At 41.2% G+C, this 19,069-nt stretch overlaps 1 long non-coding RNA gene across 1 annotated transcript; it reads right to left on the bottom strand.

The window, feature by feature from the left end:
- Positions 1-15,201: 15,201 nt before the first annotated feature.
- On the bottom strand, positions 15,202-19,063 carry LOC103617581. The gene is made up of 3 exons (XR_552344.2): positions 18,786-19,063; positions 16,331-16,378; positions 15,202-16,244 (listed from the first exon to the last, which is right to left on the bottom strand). It is a non-coding gene; the product is annotated as an uncharacterized LOC103617581 (long non-coding RNA).
- Between the last annotated feature and the right edge of the window lie 6 nt (positions 19,064-19,069).

The following is a 19,069-nucleotide window of genomic DNA, read 5'->3' as shown; positions in this document are numbered from 1 at the left end:
ACACATGCTGAAATATCAGTAGGTACTTTGGTGTGACAACACTGAAGGTGCCCGCTTTATCCTATCCAAAGTCAAGAGGTGAACATCATCCCTGTTTTATGTCCAGCATGGTTTCTCCAGGGACCCTCTTGGGCTCTTGAGGGCAGAAGAACAGACTTGAGGGTGATGGCCCAACTGCAGGGGGGACAGGACATTAAAGGACAAATTAATGTCCTAATTAAATCAATCACAAGTAGTTTACCCCTTCAACAAAGCTGTATTTGGTAGATACCATGCTATGAAGGGGTGAAAGAGGAATTACAGTCAGTATACAGTCAGTAGCTGCTTTGAGAGCCCAATGCCAGGATGAAGCTTGTCAAAAACAGTGGACCCAAGTCTGGAGAAAATGTGAAAATCTTTAATGATGATCTTCTTGACAGCCTACTAGGAAAAAAGAAATAGATGAGATACCTTGGAGTCAGCTATCAGAAGTATAAGATGTGCTATGCTTCTTTTCCTTGCATGTGCCAACTAAGAATGACTAAAGGTGGCTGGTAAATCAGAGACCTTCAAGTCCCAGGGGAGCAGAGGCCCTAAGCCCTGGTCCAGCTTCGCTCTTGTGATGCCTAGCATCTCATTGCTCAAGGGTCCTGGGGAGGGCTATGGGATTCATCTTCATCAAGCATCAGATGAGGGATATTTTGGGAGTTCATAACAAAACCTGCAAATCCAGGAGAGCTGGTGCTGGCTGAAATCTTCTTGGTGGGCAGTGGGCTCTGAGATGAGTCTTGGGGTCTCCTCAGATTGTGCATAACATAGGAGTAGAGCTGAGAAAGGCTGAATAAACTATGAAGTGGATCATTCCAACAGCCTGGAAGATTGTTCTTTCCAGTCCTGAATTTGGAAAGATAGGATGTTGGGATTATAGAGAAGCTACTTGGAGTAAGTGGCTCATTTTTGTCCAATATTAATACAGTATTTGGCATCCAAAGTATGATATTTTGCACTTAGATTTCTGTATAAACTAAATCACTTTACACTGTTTTTTTTATATTTATACTTAATTTATTTATTGAAGGCAAGTGTTTATATCAGACTACTCATGCAATGTCCAAACTTTTTTGGATCATGTATACTAAGAATATCCTTGGCTACTGAAAGTGGCATAGATTTATATTTTGTACTTATCTGAAAATACCAAGGACTAGAAAATAGTTTATGAGAAAGTTTTAAATATCTTTTGAAAAGGAAACACAAGAAAACTGATTTATGGCTATAGAGGATCATATAGACAGAGCATAATATGTTAAGAAACATATGGTCTATATATAGCACATGAACTTAAAAATGAAAACTGAAAGACATTTTACTGATTGAGTTCCAGAAAAACTAACAGATGTGAAAAGACATGATTATTTAAAGGCTGAAAAAGGAACTCAAATACTCTTAGATTTGGACTATATTTCAGTGAGTAAACAAATGCAGTCCTTGCTCCACAGTAATGTAACCTGTCATTCCAATGCTAAACACAGTCTGAGGTAAGGAAGATGCTTCATCTGATTGTTTTATGGCCATCTCCCACACTTCAATGTGTTGTAGTGAAATCTAAGTGTGGGCAAGCTACAAAAGAATATAGAGACTCTTTCCAATTTAAAAGACACTATGAATTGTTATAGTTTACTTCCAGGGAGGTACTGAAGGCCCTCTGAGGTTACTGCAATCTCTCACCCTGCTGAGGTGCTGTCACTGACTGTGGCAGTGTGGCCCTACCTGGCCCTCCTAGCAAGTGGTTGCTGCCGAGCCCCTTCTTGTTCAGGGAAGCAGTGCCTGATGGATAACTGCTGCTTTCTCCTCACTTTTCTGGGACTTCTCTGTGGTACTGTTTTTTTTCCCTTGTGCAGTAGTTAGTTTTCTTCATTTCAGGGGAGCTCTGTGTACTGTTGGCATGGATGCAGTAATGTGTATGAAAATGCCTTCACTCCAGCTTGGCATCGCCTGGCCATAGCTCGAGTGCCATGTGTTAATGATGTTCTGCTCTGAGTTCATACAGACAATTTCAGGGCAAAGGCACAGCACTAAACTGATTATCAGATTACATTTTATTTGTTAAATTTTTACTGCCAACAGCTTACAGCCTCTCTGGAGACAGCTGATTATGTTTTCCACCCTATTATGAAAATAAATCTCTCTTCCTCAGGATGCCTTTTCTGTTTCAGCAAAATTAAGTATCTGATCTTTTGAGAGACTTGCTGTGGTTAAATCACTGCCTATATTTCCTTTAGTAGTGATCTCAAATGAGTCTGGGAAGATAATAAAACTTTCTGCAACACACTGATTAGTTCTCTTAATTAATAGGGCTGAATAGAGCCAGAAGTATAGCTTCCAGAATACTCTCCCTCAGCCTGGCATGGTGCCGGGTTGCTTCCGGTGTCATTTAAGCATGCTGTTATATTTCCAGGACTTTGGATTGTTTCTTCACATAGGACAGCACTTTGCAAATAGATGATTTCTGGTGCAAATGATTTTCAAAGGCATCCTTGATTCTTGTGGAGGCACATGCAAACATTTTCCTGGTATTTGGCTTCTTCTATTAAAGAGCCATGTAAGTGAATTAACAGCACTTCATATTTTAACAACAGGGAAGCACTCCTCTAGGATGTGCCCTTTTCACATTTTCAGGTGCAAAGTGTGCCTCTGGTACCACTGAGAAACTCTGGACCTCTGGTACATGAACCTCTTGAGAACTCCAGCTGCAGAGATTGCACAAAGATGTTATAGCAGCACTGTTTAGATCCCACCAGGCAGACAACCTCTTGTTTAATATTTCCAGCTGAGGGTGGAAAGATATCCATAAGCCTGGAATGATCTTTGGGGTACTAGCTAAACATTGCCAGGTTTAAGGCCAAACTGAAATGTGGAAATCATGGATTAATGGCCTTTTTGTGCAACTTCTCATCTGATTACTTAATTCTGAGCACATGAGGGGTTCCCTTGACCATGTGTGTGTTTTCTGACACTTCAGCTACATGACTGTGCTTGTAAGATTGAAACTCTCTATGAAATAGCTTGTTTTATTATATGCTCAGGCTGTGGTTTGACATGATTATTTAGGGTGTTTCATACCCTATCTAATAGACACAAATTGCAAGGTGCTGGGCAAACTCACTCTGCTGGTTCATACTGGTTCAAAACAATGTAGGTGGGAGGTATGTCTTATCCTAGAGACTTACACAGTCTGTTTGAATTCTTATTACATAAGCTATATGTAAGATATTACATAAAGTATTATAACACTTTCTTTTGGCTGTGGTATTGTTTGTCCTCCCATGGCTGGAAAAAAATCAACATACCTAACATATTTTTCACTCTCATTCAGCATAATGCAGAGGTGTTCACATCTGATAGCAGATTACCGGGTGATCCAGTACTACAGCTTCTGTATCCATTACCATGACTTATGTCACTTTTTATGGGAGAACCTAATCCAAAAATGAGCACAACTCTCTCTGAAGTCAGGTGGCTTTGGATCAAGTCAGTCTCTCATTTGCCTTGCTCCCTCCAAGTTGAAACAGACTGGTGACCTTAATTTGTTTCAAAAGAATGCTTCATTTTTCAAGAGAATGATTTTGACATAATCTCATTTAGTAAAATGCTATAAAAGTGAACTTGCCACCAATTAGGAGAAGCACATTTTATATTTAACAGTGGAATATCTTAACTAATTTTTTTAACTGATACATTTATGGGTTTTTTTGAAAAAATCTTCAGTGTAGTTATTGACTTGTTCATGCATCAGTCCTGGGGAGAGGAGGGAACATGTGATGTGCTATTGGTCACGAGATCACCCCTGACTCAAAGGTGACCTCAGCCTAAAACAGATAGCTAAGGCATCTAACAGCAGTAGCTGCTTAAGCTACAAAAATTAGATATAGTTTGGGATTTCAAAGACTTCAAATTATGGGAGAGTTTCAATGTGGTTTTGGTTTTCACCTGGATTAATTACAATGCTCTGTTACCACAGGCTGCTGCTGGTTTCTTTTCTGAGTAGCAAATCTGAATGCACTCCTAATTCTCTTGACCACAACCCATTCCCAAAGGCATACACGTGATATGTGACTCCAGTCACATATACATTGTGACTGGAGTGAAAAATAAAAGCTGCTCACAAAGCTGTGCCTCAAACTTTTTCAGACCTGTAGAATATTCCCAAGATATGTTTCTCTACCTTGCCTTCCAAAAGGTTTGCACCTGCCATGCTGAGGGGGGCCGGTCTTATCAAGGAGGTCATGGAGGCTGGGAGGTTTCGCATCACAGTGAAACCGCATTGCCTCATCTCTCCAAATAATCACTCACCTGCTCACACACACATGCTTCTGGCTGCAGACTCAGTGTGACATGTGCTGAAGCCACAAAAAAAGGCTGTAGGTTGTTGTGGGAATAGTTGGAAAAAACAGTCAGTGGGCATTTGTGGCATTTTGTTTGAGTTCCTGCATTCTCTGCTTCCCTGGAACATGGCAGCCATAGACCTGAAGGCTTGGAATTGGAAGGGGAAAAATTAAGCCAGTTTAGGTAGTATTATGGGCATATGAGACACACTTAAAAAGGAGATTATTGAGTGATGGCAGTACCAATTAACAAAAAATCGGCTGCAAAATTTACAATAAACCCCTGCATCAGTACAGGCCGGGGGCTGACCTGCTGGAAAAAAAAAAAAGTGTGAAGCAAGATCAGGTGCGAGGACATGCAGAGCCTCGGGCAAAGCAAGAGAAGCAGAGGATGGTGGTAAGCCACAAAAAAAGGCTGTAGGTTGTTGTGGGAATAGTTGGAAAAAACAGTCAGTGGGCATTTGTGGCATTTTGTTTGAGTTCCTGCATTCTCTGCTTCCCTGGAACATGGCAGCCATAGACCTGAAGGCTTGGAATTGGAAGGGGAAAAATTAAGCCAGTTTAGGTAGTATTATGGGCATATGAGACACACTTAAAAAGGAGATTATTGAGTGATGGCAGTACCAATTAACAAAAAATCGGCTGCAAAATTTACAATAAACCCCTGCATCAGTACAGGCCGGGGGCTGACCTGCTGGAAAAAAAAAAGTGTGAAGCAAGATCAGGTGCGAGGACATGCAGAGCCTCGGGCAAAGCAAGAGAAGCAGAGGATGGTGGTATGGGGAGATGGAGCATGGAGAGGCTGTAGCATACAACAAGAGACAGTTGTGGGAAGCTGAGTGCATGGTGAAGGTCCCAGTTGTAAGGCAAGGGAAAAAAGTTCGCAGTGGTGTTTTTAATCAAATCAACAATAAAAAGAATTTTTAAAAATTAAAGAAGTAATTAATGACAGAGGCAGAAAGAAACAAATAGCATAGTGACCATGTGTGAAGAGAAAGCTCAGAAAAAACTTTAGAAGAGGAATAGTTCAGATTCGATAATTAAATCTGTATTGTAGGTCGGTATTGACAAGGAGCAAATGGTGTCCTTGAAAGGTGCCTTCTCATATTATCGTCTCTTCTTCATCAGTAAGAAATAGGTCTGTGTCTTTTTACCCCCTACAACTTCCTCTAGAAATTTTTTGCTTAAAAGAAAATATTTATTTTTTCAGAAGAACAAAATGTCAGCTTAAATAGATTGAGAGTGCTTTTTCTTTTAATCTCTTGGTTTGTTTAAGGAGCTGAAGAATCAGTCTGAGGCTCAGCAAGAGCATTTACAGGTACTTTGCAAGTTGCATCCCTCTCCCAGACAGACTAAAACACATCTCTTAGCAAGGCAAAGTAGGAGTGCACACAGAGTTACTGACAAGCACTGCACTGAAATTCAATGACACGACTTGGAAAACATATCTCATTTCCATTGCTTGGCTAAGGATTTGTTCAGCACGTCCTGAAGAGAATGACAAAGCTCATACCCACGAGCTGCTGCCAGGCTGATCCTGAAGACTGCGTTGAATTTCACTGCTCTGCAGTAGGGACTCTCCTGCCAACAACAGGCATATTTCAGCAGTGCACTGAGTGTGACCTCTTGTTTTCAAGCAGGCACGGCTCTGATGCTGGCAGGGGCCAAGATGAGTGAAGTGTAGGGCCAGCTTTGCTGATTCACATCAGCCATACATCTTCCCACACCAGTGACATCCTCAGCTGACCCGTAATCAGTGCAAAGGAGGATGGATCCATTGCTAATGCTGTAACTCTGTAGTTTTTGTGATATTAAAATCTTACCAATTAACGATGCACAGTGGGATGGGTCCATAGAGCTAATCAAAAGCAGAGCTCACACGTTCTTAAATTTTCAAGCTGAAAACAAACGAGTACCTAAATGTAATAGGAACAAAAAAGATTAACAATACATCAAATTAACCATTGCAATATATTGTCTGTTGGTTGGCTAGGACTTGTTACAGTATTCCTGCTTAAGCTGAAAATGCAAATGTTAGCTGGATGCGAACATGCAGGCAGTTACTGGAAAGAATGGGCAGATTCTGTGTGTTCTTTCTTTTGATCCAAGACACCAAACTACTGCACATACATGAGAAGAAATACACTTGAACTCTGCTTTCCACTTTGGGCAGCTACTAACTCACCATTTCCATTCCAAATGTTCATTTATTTTGTTAATCTTTTCTCATCTCTTTCCCAGGACACATGGTTGTCTCCAGAACAAATTCTCCCTGTTAAAGATCTGCAGTGTATTAGAACTTATTCCTCCAGCCAAAACAACAATCTGTGTAATAATTTCTGCATTATGAAAACAGGCCAACTACTAAAAGATGGTAAAAATCAAAGTACTCATTTGTTACTTGCTCTGTAGTCTGCTGGGAGAATGAAATTGAAAAGACTATCAATACCTCAGAAGGATAGTGAGAACTATTACTGCCCAGGAAATAAGTTTACATTGAAACTTTGTGGATACCAACCCTGTGCATGTGAAGTTTCATCCTGTTTTAAAACAAGACAAACTTTTTTTTTGATGGTGGGAACTTTTCCTGGGATACAGGAATGATGAACACCAAGAGAGCAACCAAATCAGATTTTCTGTCCTCATGCTGCTGCTTGCCCAAGTTGGTCCAACTAGAGGTGCCTTGATTTTACATGACAAGCCTTGTGATGCTCTTGTAAGATGGCAGCTGAGCCCCACACCACCCCAAATTTCAGACAGGGACTGCTGTTGCAGTTAATAGACGCAACACACCCATGAGTAGTGCATCACCTGAGGCAGCTGACTTCCCAACAGTAGATTCTCTCTCTGCTTTAGAGCTGGGAAAAGTCAGATGGCTCCAACAAACATTTCTGAATTGCAAATGTGGCTTTGAATAAAACAGACACATACAGCCATTTATTTATTTGTTTGTTTATTAATGCTTAGACCATGGACATTTATTTAAAACTTGAGTATGAAATCCAGTTGGTATTTACACGAGTGTTTTACATTTATATAAGCTTTGCTTTATATTTTGGGGGGAGGGGGAATAAAGGTAGGCAGGCACAATGCTTTGGTGTCCTGTACAGTAGCTCACAGCTCAGTCACATGTAGGTTTAGTCATTGCCCTGGTTGGGACTGGTGTGACTTGGATCCAGTGCTCTCCTATGCCTAGACTGCTTTGTGAGTAAATCCTAGCTCTGTACCTCATGCTACAGAGGTGGACATCTGCCCTGCCCAAAAGGCACAGATGAGCAGCAGTTCCCCTCCTTTGTGTTCCTGTCTTGCTGGGGATGCTTGTGGGGACTCGGACTTGCCAGGACCCACATCCCCAGGATGCTGCCACAGCTCTGTGGTACCTGATGCCAGGATCAGCTCAGCTATCTCTGCACAGAGCACCTCCCTGCTCCCATAGTGACAGTAAAAGTGAGGGAGTATGCAGCGAGTCACCTCCAAGGATTTGTCATGTGTTTCTTTTTATATTGGTATTGGTAAGGCCTAGTATTAATCTGTTTGCAAGTCTGGATGAGAGAAATTCAGTGCAGCTTTACCAAGCACAATAAAGCCCAGCTACACCAAATGCCTCTCGAGAGGCATCATGTTGCAAGTGTGGACTGGCTGGTACAAGTTATGTCTTGGGAAGACCCAGGAGTGTCCAAAGAAAAAATCCACCCATCTGGAATCACTTGTGTGAGAGCCCATGATTTCTAAATCCCTAAGTGTGAGATCCTACAGGCTGCACACACCCAAAAGTATGATTAACATTAACAGGGGAAATGGCTGCATCAAACAATCTTGAAATGAGAGCTTACTTGTGTTAAATACAGATTAAATTCCAAGTTTAAAGCAGCAGTTAAGTTTTTAACTGCTCTTTTCAGCTGTGGTTTTCTAAGAAGTAGAAAATAACTGCACAAGTGTTGGTTAACTTAGGAAAGTCTACTCTGAAAGTAGCTTTTGCAAAATGTTTGGAATAATAAAACAGAGCCATTTTTGCATTGTGTCAGAAAAAGTCCAAGTTAACAAAAAAAAGTCTGGCTCCAAGCCAGACCACCAAAATAGAAACTAAAGATAGTGCTACAAATATAATCTCAGAAATTGGTTCACATAATTTGGTTATCCTCTAAGGAAAAAAAAAAAGAAATTATTTTAAACTGATTTTAAAAGGTTTTGAAACATCCCACTTGTATTGCAGGCCATCTTCATTAATGTAAAAGCCAAGAATCATATTTCGTTAGCACACACAACTTTATGCAGTAAAAAGTGCATGAAAAGATTATCATGTACTTCTAGGGCTTTGCAGTAAAGTGAGAGAAATTTCTGTGCAAATTCCTAGATCAATCAATTTTCCTTTCATGGAGTAAAAAGGAACAAAACAGAATAATTGAGATGGGTTTTCAGGACCTTTTCTGTTTTATAGGAATTGCTGTTTTCTGGAAGAAACAAACAACTTTTCTGATGCCACAACCTGTTAAAATAACATCTTTAAGAACGAAAACACTCAACTGGAAAATTGGAAATAAATGTACATGAGTGTGATGCTGAAAAAAAGAGGCTCATCTATTGAGAAAAACAGGAGTAATTTTTATATAGTTGCAGTAGGAGCAGCTTCACTTTGAACAATATGGGTTGAATGATATTTTTTGCCATAATGTTGCATCCTAGATCAGGTGGCTAAGCTTTGTTTTAGAAACATGAGAAGTAAAAGCTTGCACTGTAAAGAACAGCACAGTGTCTCAGAGGACAAGAGACATGACAGGAACAAAATAAACTCGAAGACACAGAAGCTGAGCTTCTCTTACCCACTGCCTAGCAGAAGTATTTAGAGATGTTGGAAGCACCTTCACTCAGAAGACATTAGAAGGAACACTGGGATATTTGGAAATTTGTGGGCTGAATCATCATCTTTAAAGGAAACACTGAGAAATTGTCAAGGGCCCTGTCAAACTGTTGAACTACACAGAACAACAGGAGGTAAAATCCAGCATACATAAAAGCAAAGGAGCACACGTGGAAGGTAAACCATGAGTGTATCTGGGACAGCTCTAAAGAGCTTCTACTCAGGGCATTGCCACTGACTGCCCCTGGGAACTCCTAGTCAAAGAAAAAAAAAAGGGAAAAGTTTTTCCAGGACAAAGACTGGAGTAGAAGCTGCAACGGAAATAACACAGGGAATAAACGTTCATATGCCACCCTCAACAACTTGATCTGTACAATGCATCTCTGTAATTTATGACTCAGTATTGACAGTCCTTAGCATGACACATGACAAAGTCTTACAGACTTGCTATTTCCTCACTGCTTGAAAGAGGCCTCCAAATAGAGTATTTCCCCTAGTTTACTGTTGACTATGTTTTCTCCAGCCTCCTGTGGGTCTGTAGTTACAATTTCTACAAATTCAAATTTGCCAAACTCATCTTGTCTAGACATCAACTAAATTTCTGCTTCCACCATCACCTCCCGGAGCAAGATGAGCTCAGGCAGTCATTGTGCAGCCCTGGCACAGCACGATGTTGATTTTCTGTACTGTTCCCACCAGCCCTCAGCCACCACTCACCCACCTCTCCCAGCAGCACCAACTGTTCCAGCACCACTTGGAACTCCACAAGCCCAGGTGTCACAGGCAGCAGGGGTGCTGAATTGACCCCTTCCTCCTGCCAAAGCCTCTGCAGCAAGCATGGCAAACAGGCAAGGAGGGAAAGCAGGGAATCTAAAGCCAGCCCCAAACTTCATCCCTTTTCTGGAGCTCTGTGTAAGTACTAGTGTGTGGGGTGGATGCATTTCCTACTTTTCCAAATCCTTACAATGGACCATAGGTGAAAGTCATGAAATATGGACAACTCTCCTATCCTTTCCTACCTCAAAGGGCTCGCTCCTCCTCACTGACCCACCTGGGTGCTGCTGACTCTTTGCCTCTAGTCCTGCCTGTTTTCAAGGGGTGCAGCAACAGAGAGGAGAACATCAGGTAAATGGTACTCTCTGAAGCTCCCTAAGTCCAGTCTTCACCATGATGCCTGACGTTGCTCTCCTTTTCACAGTGGCATCTCTCCCACAGATTGGGACAGGGTGGAAGGGGGAAGGAGGAGGGGGAGGAGAGAAGATGACAGATCAGAAGATTAGGTCCTGTGATTGTTGTGCATAAAATAATAATGATCAATAATGCCAGTGTAAACCTGTGGTTCAACTTCACAGGCATTAAAACATGAATACATCAGTTAATTTAATTGCCACTAGTATTGAGCAGAGCAAAGTCACATATGAAGCTAGCTAGAGCTAACGTTTCAAAGCTTTCAGGTTCTTGCTTGACCAGACCCATTACTTGCATCACTAGTTTTAAAACACTCTACACCAAAAAGGCACACATGCTCAAGGCAACAACACCATCTCAAGAAACTCACTTCGCATTTTGAAAGAGAATTAAGACATATTTTACTTTCTTGTGGCTTGCCAGGTTAAGCCACAGAGTAAGCCATCTTACCAGGACACGTCTGTCAAGTAATTTTCACCTCCTGCCACAGCCAAATCTTCCCATGCCCATGCCATTCAAAATACAGGGCATACTGTGATACACTCCTGGGCAACACAAGCTACAGCAATAAGTAGGTTTACCTTTTCTGGTCCTCCACCACTTGGAGATATTAACCAGGCTATAACAAACAATTCCCAGACTTAGGAAAGCTGAGTAGCATTGCACTTCTCTTACACTCTACATAAACATCTCAGCCATCTTCACCTGTTTCTCAGTTCCACCACTTCTCGAAGGAGCTTCAGAGAACAAGGTGTCAAGACTGAAGCTGCAGAACAGGAAAAACAAAAAGTAACACAAAAAAGAAGAGTTTCTTTGTTTCCATGCTCTGCAGAAACTGCTCATTCAAGGACTGTGAGAGATCAAGAGAAGCAAAAAGGTACTGTGTATCTCCAAGCCCAGCAGTTCTGATGCTGTGAACCAGTGGGGAACCAGCAGCCCCCAGTTTAGGCAGTTTTAACTCTTGGCCCATGTTGCACATTTCAAGGACATGCCTTGTCCCTGTTTATGCCAGGAACATCCACAGGGGACACACAATCCAGGTCTTCTACCACCATATTGTCTCATAGGTTATCACCTAAGCAGCCCCACCAACCAACATCAGCACACTTTACTGCCCACTACCTTCATGTAACCTCATATTTGGGGGTAACAGAGGGCATTTATGGACACTCTGAGTATCAGCAATGCAGACGGTGCTTATAATATCTGCAGCCAGTGTAAGCAATGTAGCTGTTTTTAAATAACCACTCCTGACTTTGGATCATTAGAACTGCCATTTGAAGTGGCAAGTGGCATCTTCTACACCTGCTTATGTAGGTTCAGATAAAATGCTTGTATTACACAGTTCAGAAAATAAAAAAAATCTGGAAACTGAAAGTGATCCGGGTTGGGTTTTAAATAGAATAAAAAAAAAAAAAAAAAAAAAAAAGAAGCAAAAAAAAAAAAAAAATGGAAAATGAAAAGTATCCCGGTTGGGTTTTAAAAAAAAAAAAAAAAAAAAAAAAAAAGAAAAGAAGCAAAAGAGCTACCTAAGTTTTGTGGAAAGGATTTTATGGATACAAATGTTTGCAATTAAACAATTTAAAGAAAACACTTTGGTTTTTTTATGTAAACATTCCCCTGCTGCCTCGGAAATACTGACACAGCAACACTGCACTGAGACATTGCGAAAAAGAAAATATTTTTTAAAGTAAATAAAGAGCAACAATCACCAAAAAAGGTGAAAGTACTTATTGAATTATTTCAAGTTTACAAATAGTAAGATATCGTAAACATGTTCCTGTATTTATATGTATATATATATGTATTTAAATCTCCACTGCTCTTTAACTGATTGCCCAGAAACTCCTAAACTGCAACAATGCCAAGTGGTTTTGAGGAGAATTCCCAGGTGAAGAAAAAAAAAAAAAAAAATGCTGGACTCAGAAGATTTTATGGATAAAAATTTCTGTCCTTTATTGGGTTGGGCTGAGGCATGCTAAACTTCATGACAGGGTAAAAACCAAACCTGGGTACTAAAACAAGATGGGAAAATAAGATCTTTATAATTTCTCCAGCCAGGTTTTCAGAGACAATCTCTTTGTAGGAAGAGCTACCAAAAGCACTTCCACAGACACTATCAATTGTTGCAGTGCCTGTTAAGCATATGACCTAAAAAGGAGTTTGGTAACTCACTAAGCAACATTTCCACCAACACTAAGGCTGTTAGAACTGAGTCACATCCCTTCCCCTCAATGGTTACAACTGTCTCTGGGGTTTTTGGGTTTGATTTTACCAGAGGAGTGAACAGAAAAACATGCTGTCAATGCCACTGGCTTCTCAAAAACACACAAGCCTTGCAGGCAGCTGGGGAGCCTCCAGTGTGCTCTCCATCCAGCCACACTTGAAGACACGCTCTGACCTCCTTCATGCTAGACCACGCAACTTAGTAGAACTACCCACAGGGGGTGAAAGGCTCTGTACATACAGACAGGCTGATCAGACACTGCCCTCAGAACGTTTGCTGTGCTCACCAGGTTTTTATGAAGAAGATAACCAAGTTGGCAAGATGGAGACAGTGGAAGATGGGAAAGCAATGTTTGAAGCTTAAATTGGAAATCACACTGAGCAACTGAGAAGATCTCATCAGAGACTGGAAGTAGTTTTGTTCAACTGCAGATGCAACAGGATACCCCACATGCAAAACATTCTGCTGTCACCTTATCTTTAAAGACATATCATTATACTAATAAGACCAGAAGAGTAGTAACAGCCTTGTCTTTTCAGCTGCTTCAAATACCTCAAACTGAACTGCTGCCCACAGGTGGAAGTTAGAAATCCCATTTATTTGACTCTACTTCTGCTACAGCTCAACTCTGAGCTCCCCAAGCACACCAGCTTGCTTAAAGACTTAAGTATTTTAGTCTTATCCGTACGTTACAACTCATTTTATGCTGTCAGAATCACACTGCACTAGTTTTGATTTGTTCTTTGCAAAAACAATGCATATCAATCCAGCACATGAAAAAGCACATCTGTGGAAAAAAAAGCTATCCTGCTAGAAATCCCTAAAAAGAAACTTATTTGAAATTACTCCTCAAAAGTATGCCCCTTAATTCTACTTAACTGAGAGAAAACTGTCTTTTCATAAGCTGCTGGTCCTCCCAAACAAATCAATTCACACACATTTCACAAATATCCCCAACTGGAAATTCCATCAGTCTTAGTGAAAAGCTCTGCAGCACTTTTGTAAAAATGCTCAAAGTTTTTCGAGCAAAACATAAGAAATTGCAGCAACACCAAAGACATTCCCCCATGCTATGAAATAGGACTTAGAGAAACAGTATTTATAGAAAAATAACTCCTGTGTATCACTGGTTTCCACTGCAGATCACAATTACTCAAAGAGTAACAGAATCATGGTCAAATCCCAAGCTTCTCTCCAAGTGTGCGCTCTATCCCAACACAGCACTTAGTTAAAGGGTTATTCCCAGTGTCAAGGATAGAAGCAAACCTTTCAGTAACTTAACTGCTGAAATTTGAAGAAACCCCTTGAAGTCCAACACTTTCAATGAGAAACTAGTGTAGAAGGAACTTTCCTGCAGAAGCTTACAGCACAGCAATGAGAGGCAAAGCACACACCCAACAATAAACCCCAAAGCAAGGATGCACAAGTACCACAGTGAAACTACAGGGTGGCTCAAAGAGAGTGAGAAAAAAAACAGCAAAGAGGGGAGGAGGTCCCACACGTTGCAAAAACATCACTGCCAATAACACGAAACATACATTTCATTATGAAAGCAGGCAGCAACTTTAAAGCAGCCACTGACACTGGAGAGCAAGGTAGAGCTCTGGCAATTGTCTACAGCAGACATGGAAGACAGGGTGGTCCAACCCAGCACCAGTAGCAACCAGGAGACTGGGAGGTGACAGAGCGCCAGGAAGGGCAACAGACTGTAAGAAAGCTGGAGAGAGTAACAAACAAACCCAAAACATTCTTGGCAGAAGGTCTCAGCAAAGAACATTAGGAAGTGTTTCAGACTCCAGCTGGCTATGCTGCTCCCGAAGAGGACACAAAAACCAAAACTGTTGCTGCTTTGCTGCTCTGAGTCAGTAGGTTAAGACCCACGCTTGTACAATTCATCAGGGAGACAGTTGAGACCAGTATCTGCTCACCCTTCCTCACTCCACATCCACCTCTTCCCACAACTCTCCCTAAATCCTGCCACTATTACAGCACTTGCTCAGGAGATACCTGCAGCAATGCAGCAGCCATGTAGTTCATATAGCAATGATGGTAACAAACACAGCACAGACCAGCGAGTAACCAAGTTCTGATTTCTTAAAACAAGAGGGCAAGGGAAAAATAGCACGAGTGATCTGATGACTGAGCTTAAGACCCTTCTTGAAAACAAAAAGTACCTTTGTAACATCTGTAAAAGTGCTCTATATTCTACTGTATCAAATGCAGGAATCTCAGCATTTACTAGATCAGTTTCAGTTTGGAGGCCATTAAGATACTGATATTTTAGTACAGAAGCTATTTCATTTTCAAGGCCTGATACTTGCTATCACTGTCTGAACAACTGGCAGATGAATAAGCTACGACAACTACAGCTACATTATGAAGTCTTTATGCAAAATATTGGAAGAAAATTCCAAAGGCTGATTTATTTTCACTTGCTAGTTAAAATTCAGTTGTGCTTTAATAACTGAAAACCAGAAGTTGTGTAAAAGGTCAAGTGATGAAAAAAAGTGATTACAAAAAGGAAGTGGCAATACAAGAACAAGGGAGGAAAAAACCCGATAAGATTAACATTTAAATATAAAAATTTATTTAGGTGAAGTCACAAACAGTTTGATATCAATTTACAAACACTTTATGTTATGCATATTATTGGAACTATCAAGAAAGGGAGAGAAGATAATGGCAGCTTTTTCCTGAAACAACTAAAGGCAAACCCTTTCCATTGTGCGCATTACTGGATCATAGTATTACCCTGACCATACCCCCTAGTATGCAAGGAAAAAGAAGAAAACAAAATACTGAGATGCAGAATGAAAACTGTGAATCAGTGAAAAAGATTTTCATGAACACCAGACTACAAAGGTCTAGTCTGATGGTCAGGATTTTAAGTATTCTACTAGGATAAAAACAGAATCATAACTTAGGTCAATTATTATAATTGATGAAGAATTTTGTAATGCACAATTGGGCTCCCTGGCAATGACAGCAATGGTTAATGCAGAACAATTGAGAGAGGATACTGAGCCTCACAGAATAATTCTGTTGACAACCTGAGTTATTATACCGAGTGTATGATCCTTTTTTGAGTCAAATACACATTTATGTTGCAGGTACTCTCAATGAAATGGCAAAAGTAACAGCTGTAACAAGACAAGTTATGATTTATTTTTTTTTTTAAACAAATATAATACACAGGGTTTTGAAGTGTCCGGTTGTGATCTGCAAAGATCCAGGATTGCACACAAGTTTGGTCAAATGAGAAGGTTTAATCTGCGCATTAAATTGGCTTTTACTTTCAAAGTAGTATTTTAGGGCAGGGCTCTCCTCCGGGACAGTGTTCCTGACCTCATTCAACCAATGTTCAATTTATTCACCTTCCTGAATCTTTGCCCTCTTTGGATAGTCTGTGACAAGTGCTGCGCTGCAGGAATTCCTGTTTTCCAGCAAACCGGCTTGCTCTGCGGGTTTGTAGTCCATTGTTACAATTGCTGATTGGGTAAAATGAATTTCCTACGTCTTCTCTAGCACAGCTTGCAACGCAACAGAAGCAGAGGTAAAAGAATGCACTAGAATACCAGAGCTCCACTTAAACACCAACGGAGTCAGGCTGTTGGCACCAATAAGAAATTCTGTATTTAACAAATCTGCAAATATTTAAGATCCAAAGTTATTCAGTTTTATAAATAAACTCACCCACTTAGTCTGACTCCCATCCCAACTGGTCTTCTGTTTTCATGGAGTCTGGGGAAAAAAAAAGAATTGTCTGAAGTTATACATACAGACATAAATTTGCAGGAATGAATCTCAGCTATCCTACACACACACAAATTATTGCACTCAAACTAAAACTAGAATTTCTCACTTCATTCTTTCCACGTAAAGCAAAGTTACAGCTTCTCACCAGTGCCACTTTGTATACCTTGACTTCATTTTTACTGTTTAACCATCTGTGGAAACGCAGTATCAAGAGATAGAGGCACTAAACTAGATGCTGAAATTCAAGGAGTCTTGGACTAAAACGGGAAATGAAATCCAGTCAGGCTGCCTAATGCTATTGCCTTGAAATTATGAAAACAAAAATCAGTTCAAACCAACAATCTGGGAAAAAAGGTTTTTGTAAAACACCTCCTCTTCCTCTTGGCACCATGAATGTGGAAAAGCTTAGGTTCTGTCCAAAGTCTTAAGCCCATAAAAGGCTATTCCCTCCCATTTTAATTCTACAATTCTTTTGCCCGAGTGTGACGTCACATCTTATTTTGCTAAAGCAGTTTTACACAACATAAATAGAGCTTGCAAGGAGCTGGGGAGATATGGGGGAAATGCACAGGTCACCTCCAAGAAAACATTTCCTTGCTACAACCTTGCCAATGATACACTCATGCTTTATCCTAGGCCTCATCAACATTTGACAGCTGCTCAAACTACCATTTCACTTAAGGACATTTTTAAACAGCTATAAGAGACTATATGCTACCCATTAAAAACTGCTCTAATAACAGAAAGGTGGGCGAAACCACAGTGATTAACTGCACAGGTTTTACTTTTTCATTGTGCTGCTGAAGTACCACTCATTTCACAAACATTAAACTTCTGATATTTTGTAACTTTGTTAAAATAAAGATGTTTATTTTTTTTTTACACACTTTCTGGGAAAAAAAAATACATCAATGACACTGATAAAAACCACTGAAATTTCAATGAAATCAAACTGGATCGAGACCCCTGGTGCCTCAGCACACAACAGAGCAAAGCTCTGCACTGACAGACCAGCTGCTGTGGAAGAAGTTACAAGAGTGGTTAACATGACAAGCTGAAGGTACAGTCTCAGATGAGAAGAAAGCTATATCCCATTGGTGCTCACATAAGATCTGCAGGAAAACAAGAACCGAGCTATTCATCTTGAGAATGGACAAATGTAAACAGACACATCAGAAAAAGTTGCAGAACACAGAGCATAGACCACAGAAAGCACAAGGCCAACAGGTCTGGGTTTATCTATATTACTGTGTGGTGTTTGCTCCCTTTCTTTGTCACAGGTTGGCCTAGGGAAGTTACTTTTGATAGGTACCAAAGGCAAGACTCAGTGTGACACACCAAATATGTTCAGATGCCTTGTAAAAGGACCAGGCTAACATGAGTCAAACAACTTAGCCACTATGTGCTGGCAATCCCAGGGAAGCACAGCATCTGAAAAATTAGCAAAAATTCTTCTGGAAGGCAAAAGTTCTTTCTACAGTTGTAAAAAAAAAAAAAAATTGGTTAGAAACAAACATAGCCAATATAACAGAATCTGTCACCATTCAGCTGGCATGAAACTCAACATTCAGCATTTTCTGTGCTGGGGATTTGGAAGACTGCAATCACCAGTGTAAGAGAAGCAGCGCAGCCCTTTGTAGCTGTGGAGCTCAGCGTCATGCCTCAGGCAGGAGAGAGGGTAGATGTGCCTGCATCCACCACAGGTTATACCAATTCATATAGTGATGCCTATACTGAAAGCAAAACAAGTACACTAAATCCTCCCTATTTCTCCTAATCACACTCATCATCTTTTCCCACAAAACAGGCTCTAATTTGTGGATTAAATCTACTGAGCCCCAAACCAGGTTTCATTTTCAAGTCATGGTGAATTTGCACACTGTGGCCATTGAAGTTTATCTTTATTCATATCTATTTTTTGCCATCCCACACTGCCTGCAACTGCCCACATGCTCCCATAGTAACAGAAAAGTCTGTACTCTTTGTCTTACATACAAATAACTCTACTGCTGAGAAAGTTGATTTTTTTAAAGACAACTCAGAGGAAAAGAACAAAACCACAGAACATCTTTCTTCTAATGTCTTCAGGAAAATACAAAAATATACCAGAAAAGAGAATTAGTGGGGTTTCTATTTTCTGGTGGCTGGAGAAATAAATGCTCAAACATTTGCTCAGAGCATCCATCCACGCGTACACCTCTCACGGTGGCCAGCTGGGCACCCACGATACCATGTCCCTATGGTCAGCACGAGCAAAGGGTCAGTGCCATGAGACGAGAGCTGCCGACCAAGGCAAGGGCACCCCAACTGCCCCTTTCTCCTCTTCCCGTCCGAGGGAGCACCATGCCCAGCCAGCGGAGCAGAGAAACACGCGGCCATCGGCCCATCACACCTGGCTTTTCTCCTCCTGCTTGGGGCTCTGGCCCGGCGGTGGCGGCTGGGCCGGCGAGGCCTGGGTCTCGCTCTCAGCACGCGGGCGCCTGGGGACAAGCGACTTAAGGGGCGCCATCCACTTCATCCACAGGTCCAAGTCGACGTCGCCCCAGGGCAGTGAGGGGTTCTTGGCCGCCCGCCGCCGGAAGTCCTCATCGTAGTTCATCCAGGAGGTGCCCCCGTAGGTGGCGTGCAGCTTGCGGATGGTGTCCAGGTACTTGAACATGGCTCCGCAGCGCGCCG

The sequence above is a fragment of the Corvus brachyrhynchos genome, unplaced genomic scaffold, assembly GCF_000691975.1.
Source record: "Corvus brachyrhynchos isolate BGI_N302 unplaced genomic scaffold, ASM69197v1 scaffold83, whole genome shotgun sequence".
Lineage (NCBI taxonomy): Eukaryota > Metazoa > Chordata > Aves > Passeriformes > Corvidae > Corvus > Corvus brachyrhynchos.
This window is presented reverse-complemented; position numbering and strand designations above follow the sequence as displayed.